Raw genomic sequence first — 6,436 nt, forward strand, 5'->3', positions numbered from 1 at the left:
AACTTTCCTTTTGCACATTCGAAATATCTATGAACTGATTTGCTGTGCATATTTTATGCATTCCTTATACATACAGGCAAATCACTTATGTCAATATGTAAATGCTAAATTGAGTCACATGCTGAGAAACCATTATTTAAAGATGGCATAAAATCTAGTTCATTTTTAATTTCCTTTGTTTCTAGTTTATGAAATGAACACTACTTTTTTATGTGTCTTGGAAATAATAGATTTCAAGTTACATATAATTGTAGTTTTATATAAAATATATTTTATGGCCTGACACAAAAATATTTTAACTTTATCTATGATTATAATCCCAAGTAATCATCACCATGTTCTTTTATACCTAGAATTATAGGATATGATCATAATTAAGTGATCTTTTAAGTCATTTATGTTGTTAATTTTGTAATGTGGATTGAAGCTTTTCAGAAGTGTCCTAAATGCACAACACAGGATAAGGAAAACACAAAATAAAAGAACACATCCTCAGTACAGCTGGAAGATCATTCAGTGGTGCTGTCCGGTAGAGGTTTGTACTCAATGTTTAAGTTCATAGCCGACAGGTTATTTTTCATAGACTTACTGCCTTCTGTCCATTTCAATATATAAACTTTAAAAAGTTGATATTGGATCTTATGAGGAGTTTTAGGTTTTAACTTTACTCTTCTCATTAAATCTATTTTTAAAATCATAGTTAACTAAGCATTCGAGTTTGAAAAGATGTTTGGGTACAGAAAAACTCTTCTTTTATGCTAATTCCTTCTGAAGAAAAAATTAAATACCTAAAATCTTATTTTCTAAATGGCCTGGTGTCTTGGGGTGGGGGTGACTTGTTTTGAAGAACAAGCCTGTGGCTTCTTGCAAGGAAGACACTTTTGTTGTGGAAGAAACTGCTACTATTTTTCTAAAAAAGAAGAAACATGGGAGGAGAGCAGGAATTTATGCCGGAACATGGGTTCTAGCCTTGTGAAGATTGATGACATCCAGGAACTGGTATGTTCACTTAGTTAACCTTTATGAGAAGCTTGCAAAGACTGAGTTAGGCTACCTGTGTTGGCTTTCCTTGAGTCTTATTTGACTGCAGGGTGGAAACACTTGTATTTGTAGAGGGGAAGACATGCTTTAAGGACCTAAATAATTTCACTTTCTAAAGCAGCAGAGGTGGCTTATTGTGTGTGCCATGGAATTATATTGAGTCCTTACTACTTATGGTTTCATGATTTGTGAATGATAAAAAAAAAAAAAAACACCTGAATGAGTGAATTAGTTGGCACTTAATTTTAGTGATTCTTCAGAGCCCTAGAATAATAAAGTATATTTTAAACCTTCTTCTACAATATCTCTATGTATTTCATAGGTTTCAAAAGAGAAAACATTATAAGTTTCTTCTTATAGAATTTAACTAAAGTGGAAAAATAATGGAGTGTGTATCTGGGACAGAGAACAGGAAAGAAAAGTGAAATGGAGAGAGTAAATTGCCTTTGGAAATAAAATCAATTTTTTTGCCTAACATTTGAGTACCCAAGGAAAGCATTTAAAAGGAATAAAATATAACTGAAATAATTATGAAAATATACACTAACGTTAGGTTTATAGTATGTCAGATCTTAATATGCATTATTTCAGTGCATAAAAACTTCCACATAGGTAATGCCATTCCCATATTTTAGACAAGGAAGAAACTCAAGGAGTTTAGTTTGTTTGCCTTTGCTCACATAGTAAGTTAATTACATAATCTGCTTTAAAATTTGTGGCTAGAGTTCTGATTTCCATAGCTGTATGATATTCGTGGTATCACATGGAGAGACGTTACTTAGTCATTCTCTAGGTGATGGGAATTTGGGTTGTTTCCACTGTTGTTGTGATGAGCAGCTCTTCATTAACCATCCTTAGACACGTCAGCTGTGCACGTCTTTCATGTGTCTCCTCTGCAGTTCATCACAAACCTGTATGAGTGCAATTATTGGGTGTTCCCAGTTTTACAAAATAATTCCACAATATTTTTCAATATGTTTTTACTGATAGTTTTGAAGATATTCTATTGTTTCCTACCATCCTAAAATCTTGTGTTTGCTCTATGTAAAGAATTTCCTTGTAGCTTTGTTTGCCTTTACTTGATCTCCACTGAACTTGATATCCTTTATTGTTCATATATGTTTTCTATGAACATTTTCTTCATTTTTTTCTTTTGGATGATTTTGCTTTCCAATTGATTTATATGAACTAATGTTTTGTTCTTGGAACTACATTACTATATGCATGTCCAGATTTGAAACTTCCCTTCCCATGTTCTTCAAGGCGTGTTTTGATGAAGAGAAATTCTAAGTTGAATGAATCCATACTTACCAATCACTTGTTTAGTATTATGCTTGGAGATTTTTGTGTCTTTCTAAAGAAGTTCACCATGGTCCTTTCTTGATATCTTTCAATCCACAAAGATGCAGGAGATTCAGACTTTTAGAACTTTCACTTCCATGGCTTCTCTGCACAGTAGATGAACTAAGATTGTCTTAAGTGAAATGATTAGTATTTTGTACAAGTCCTTTGTAGATAAAAGGCTATTATTGATGTAATGAGTAATACTAGTAATTCTAACTTGTGCACAGAATTTCATTCAATCACACATCAAATACACTTACTGGATTGGATTATACCAAAAAGAAGATACAAATGAGTGGAAGTGGCGGGACAACACGAAACTTGCTCAACAACTGTAAGTTTGCATTTCACATTCTATGAGGTGGTAAATCACATAGTGTACTAGAGGATCCTGAGTGCCATGGAGCACTATTCAGTCCCTGCTGGGTCAGGGAGTACAGTTCGTGTTGGGGGCAGTGGAAGGAAGAGGTTTTATGTTTTTAATGGGGGAGACACAGGTGATCTAATGTGATAATGGTGTTGGTATAATGATTTAAAGGAGGTGAATGAGAAAGCTAAGGGAGCTCTCTGATGGGGTAGCATCCTGGAAGGAAGACTAACTGGTATAGAGATGGGGGAGTGCATTTGGTTATCTCGAGGAAACAGGAAGAGGATCTGTGATACTGGAGGAATCTGAGTAAGGAAGGAAAAGTAAGTCAGAGAGATGACATGGATGAGATCATCTAGGAATGAGAGACCACAGAAAGACTTTGATTTCTCTTTTTTTCTTTTGACATGTAGAGTTATAGATAGTGAGAGAGAGACAGAGAGAAAGGTCTTCCTTCCGTTGGTTCACAGCCCAAATGGCCGCTACGGCCAGCGCTGCGCCGATCTGAAGCCAGGAGCCAAGTGCTTTCTCCTGGTCTCCCATGTGGGTGCAGGGCCCAAGCACTTGGGCCATCCTCCACTGCCTTCCTGGGCCACAGCAGAGAGCAGGACTGGAAGAGGAACAACCAGGACTAGAACCCGGCGTCCATGTGGGATGCCAGCGCCGCAGGTTGAGAATTAACCAAGTGATCTATGACACTGGCCCTAAGACTTTGACTTCTTAATGAGTGCAGTGATTCTCTTTTGGAGGGTTTTGAGCTGAGGGATGACAAGGACAACCTTCCTATTCTAAAAAGTCCCCTGGACATTGTGTGGTCCTTAGGTGGTGAATGGGAGATACAGATTGCAACTAAGAGAGTCACACTGAAAGTCAGTTGTCATCAACCAACCAAACCATGGTGGTGGTTTGGTCAAGAGAGATAGGGAGGGTGCTGGGGAAACGGAACCAGATGCCAGACCTACTGTGAAAATGTGTGAGAGGAAGAGAATTCAGAGATGGCTGCCAGGTTTTAGTCCAGCAATGATGACAGTAGAGCTGTCATTAACTGCTACGAGGAGCATCAGGCATTCAGTATTAGTGACAAGTTTGATACATCCATTATACATTTTGATATCTGTGGGCATGTCACATAGACATGTTGTGCATGATTGTAAACTTCATGTAAAAAATCTGTCTTAGGGATGTGTATTTAATGTGTGTCAATGCTGCAGGGGTGTGGGCACTATGAGATGATATTTTGAGTACTTTTTTATGCTTTATTTTATTAGAAAATCAGAGTTGGAGAGAGATCCTCCATCTCCTGGTTGACTCCCCAAAAAGCCACAATAGCCAGAGATGTGCCAGGAGCTTCATCCAGGTGTCCCATGTGGGTGTCGGGAGTCCCAGGACTTGGGCTGTCTTCTTTTAGTTTCCCAGCACATTGACAGGAGCTGAATTGGAGGTGGAGCAGGCATGAATTGAACAAGAGCTCATATTGGATGTTGGCATCTCAAACAGCAGCTTAATTCACTGTGCCACAAGGCCAACCCCTGTTGTGGGGGTTTTGATTGCTGAGATATCCAGACCCTGATCCCTGAGACACCCAAACATTTAAGATATTGTGGTGATGAGGATGATTACAAAAGGGTCCTAAGAAAAGTAGTGAGATTGAAAGGAGGAAACCAGGAAAGAGTAGTGGGATACCTAAAAAAGGCACAACTAAAGCAATGTGCCGAAGTTAAATGGTTGGTGACTTCTTGCCAATAATAATTTTGTGACTTGAAATTATTATTATCAGACTCATATATCTGCTGGGAAATTCATATTATACACTTTTTCCATATATCATAGCATAGTCCTATAACTTAGAATCCATGTTGAATATTCTCATTGTCCAACATCACAAAATATCAACACTGTTTGGTGGACCAGACATGAGCTCAGTGGGAGTAAGTTCACCTTGTGTGTGAAATGCCAACCAGCTCCTCCTAGTGATCAAAGTGAGGACCGGGCTGTGGCCTCCTGCTATATGCCCATCAATCTGAGTCACAGGACACTGGAGCTCTCTTTGTACCTAATTATAATGTGTTACTAATGACCTTACATTATTTAGTAACTCTGGTGAGTTTCTGAAGTCTCAGAACTTCCAGAGTGGGCCCATCTAAAGCCTACCCACTGTGTTCTGTGTACCTAGTCCTCATCTGCAGTCATTCACCAGCATGAACTGTCCCTTAGCTTTAGAAATACTTACACCTTCTGATTTGCCACCTGTACATCTGTCAGAGGGATTTTGTGTTCACTTAATAATCACACACACACACATACACACACACACACACATTTTTAAATTGTGACAATGAAATATTGCCCAAAGAATGCTATTCTAAAATAAATATATTCTCTGACATAGGACTTTCCGTCAATCAAATAAAGTGGGTGAAAAATGTGGATGCCTGAAGCCACAATACATTAATAATGCTGATTGTTCAAGATCTTTTCCTTACATATGTGAGAAGAATAAGCCCTTCTTCAATAATTAGTACAACCTTTATGGAAAGCAGTATGGAGATTCCTCAAAAGACTGAAAATGTTTCTGCCACATGACTCAGCCATCCCTCCTCTAGGAATATACCCTGCAGTAACAAAGTCCACAAGGAAAGAGATACCTGCATTCCCATGTTTACAGCAACCTAATGTTTAACAGCAAATATATGGAATAAACCTATATGTCCATAAACTGATTACTGTATGAAGAATATGTGTGTGATGAAATATTACTTAGCCACTAAAAAGAATGAAATCCTAATGTTTGCAACAAAATGAATGGAACTATAGATCGTTATGCTAAGTGGAATAAGCCAGACAAGGAAAGACAAATATCAAAAGTTCTCTCATATTTGAATATTAATATATAATGTATTAAAATGATATGAATTTCTTATTGTTTACTATATGCATAGGTAGAAGTATTCTCTTCACTGAATTGTATCATATATATAACAATTCACCCTCCTTTCCTCACTTCATGATCATTGACATGAATTCCATGTGATATTAAAATCCCTGTTTTGAAGAGTGAATGTATGTATATAATAGCTACATATGAAGTGAATATGACAAGATTTTAAAAATTGTTAAATCTTAAAATAAATATTGCAAATAAATAAATTCAACCAAAAATATATTTTATTTTTGAGTGGCACAAAGAGAGTAATTATATCTATTTTTTGGGGAATAGTATGATATTTAATACATGTTTGCAATATGTAATGATCCACTAAGCGTAACTGGCATATCTATCAACTAAGGCACTTATTATTTCTTTATGTTGGGTACATTCAAATATAGCTAACTGAAATATTCAATTGTTATAGGACATTCGAAGTTATTTCTCATAACCAGCTGCACCTCTGTACCAATAAACAATCTTCTCCCCATCACTCTCTCTGCTACCTGCTTTTCAGGCTCTGGTAACCACTATTCCAGTCTCTGATTTACAGTCAATGTTTAAGCTTCCATATCAAAGTGAAAATAGTTAGTGCTTGTCTTTCTGTATGTTACTTCAATAAAAGTAGTGTATTCTCATTCTTTCCATGCTCCTGCAAATGACAGAATTCCATCCTATTTATGGATGAGTAATATTCCAAACAGCATTTTTATCCATTAGGGACACTTAAGTTGAGCTCATATTTTGATTACTGTGAT

General features: G+C 36.7%; 1 long non-coding RNA gene across 1 annotated transcript; it reads left to right on the plus strand.

Annotated features, from left to right (window-relative positions):
- The first annotated feature begins 377 nt into the window (after nt 1-377).
- LOC149124714 (uncharacterized) lies at nt 378-5,410 on the plus strand. The gene is made up of 3 exons (XR_016213775.1): nt 378-999; nt 2,613-2,719; nt 5,142-5,410. It is a non-coding gene; the product is annotated as an uncharacterized LOC149124714 (long non-coding RNA).
- The last annotated feature ends 1,026 nt before the right edge of the window (nt 5,411-6,436 follow it).

Source organism: Oryctolagus cuniculus, chromosome 9, assembly GCF_051225735.1.
Source record: "Oryctolagus cuniculus isolate XC-2025 breed Fujian yellow rabbit chromosome 9, ASM5122573v1, whole genome shotgun sequence".
Taxonomy (NCBI): domain Eukaryota; kingdom Metazoa; phylum Chordata; class Mammalia; order Lagomorpha; family Leporidae; genus Oryctolagus; species Oryctolagus cuniculus.